The sequence below is a fragment of the Limulus polyphemus genome, unplaced genomic scaffold, assembly GCF_000517525.1.
Source record: "Limulus polyphemus unplaced genomic scaffold, Limulus_polyphemus-2.1.2 Scaffold2851, whole genome shotgun sequence".
NCBI lineage: Eukaryota > Metazoa > Arthropoda > Merostomata > Xiphosura > Limulidae > Limulus > Limulus polyphemus.
The window spans coordinates 149,711-151,300 of record NW_013668461.1 but is presented as its reverse complement, the minus strand read 5'-3'; the positions used below and the strand labels follow the sequence as shown (position 1 = coordinate 151,300).

Here is a 1,590-nt window from a genome sequence, read left to right as displayed (position 1 = left end):
AAAAATCAGACATAAGGTTCATTGATAGAGAGCCTAAGTAGTAGACTGAATGTGACGTGGAAGAAACTATGAAAAGAACAGCATGAAATGAAAGCATATACAATGAAAGTTAAATAGAAGTCATAACTACAGACTCAGTGTACAGAAATACATGTAATAGAAGCTGTATATAAAGATTAATACAGTGCAAAGAATAAACTTAGAATCTTCATCATGTAAAGAGTGTGTTCTAGAAATAAAAAGTTTTACTACAAGACATGTATTCTTTAGTGTATTAATACAATATTCTTAAATGCTCAACATAATAGATGAATTTGATTCTTCTGAACACATGGTTTCTGGCAATATGCCTGTGACTTTTGGGGAGGTAAATGTTATTTGTCAACCTCCCCTGGACTGTCATGCTGTTTCTGACTATTTTTAGCAACAGTTAAGATATTTTGAACTGAGTGTTGAATATCCTCTGGAAAGAAAAAGTTACAAAAATGTGGATCTTTCACTGGAATGAAGATTTATTATATTATGATACCCAGAAAGCTTAATACCAAAAACTGTACAAGGTATTCTAGTACAGATGATAATAGCCCTTGGCACAAGGAATATATTATGCATTCTAAAGAACATACAGACTGAAGCTGCTTATGTTATGAACTAATTTTTTTTGACACACACTATAATTATGCAGCACTTAATGGCAAAGGTAATTCAGATAATTCTAACAAAATATAAAATTCACCAGCAATGATTAAAAAAGCAGAGATACAAACTTGGTAAAATGGACATTAAGAAATATTACAGATTAAAAGATTCACATAAATATTTTCATGGCAGTGGACTGTTAATCTATTGAAGAGCCCTATTTATTAGAAAACTGGTTACTTAAGCTGAGAGATATGTTTATCAAAGCTCAATTCCTGAAGCATGATGCAAGACATACAAGATATCTGAGGACGACAAGGACATCCTAGAGCATGAATAAACACTTTTTTCCTTCCATTTCCTCTAAAAATCTCTGGTATCATGACTAGCACACATCCCATGTCCAGAACTCAATCCAGTGTAGGTACTGAAGAGGTCAGAAAAAGAACGGCTGCTGTTATGAAACACAGTTGTCACTGAATAAACAGACAGTTTGTGCTGGAAACCTTGGTGGGAAATGGAAGATTTTGTGTTTTAGGAACATGGAAACACCTAAAAGAGAAAAAAGTAATGGAAACAAGTATCATAAAAAAGCACACATGATAAACACTCTTAAAAATAATGTTATTTTAGATAATATGCAAATATGTGCATTGAATGTATAAAAGCACTGAATCATAAGAAATACAACAGTCTGCTCATAACAAGTACATGTTCTGGCTTTTACTGTAAGGAAACTTTTACAGGAAAGAAAAAGTAAGAAAAATATAGCGGAAAATGATCAATTCAAATATTATTAAAATAGAATAGGAAAAAATGAAAAATCAGAAGTATTCATATAATACGTAGTTCGTATAGCTTATTCAGCTGTAACACAAAGGGTGTCTTCTTTTTTAACATCTCATTTATCATCAAACTCAATGCAATTGTGATTCTAGTAACTAATGTTAA

The 1,590-nt window shown here is 31.6% G+C and overlaps 1 protein-coding gene across 2 annotated transcripts in view; it reads right to left on the bottom strand.

Moving 5' to 3' along the window:
- Positions 1–488: 488 nt before the first annotated feature.
- LOC106468056 (profilin-2-like) overlaps positions 489–1,590 on the bottom strand; it is a 16,204-nt gene continuing 15,102 nt past the window's right edge. For both annotated transcript variants that reach the window (XM_013928454.2, XM_022396365.1), the window contains exon 4: positions 489–1,191. The gene's annotated coding sequence lies outside the window, so the exon portion shown is untranslated. The remainder of the gene's footprint in view (positions 1,192–1,590) is intronic.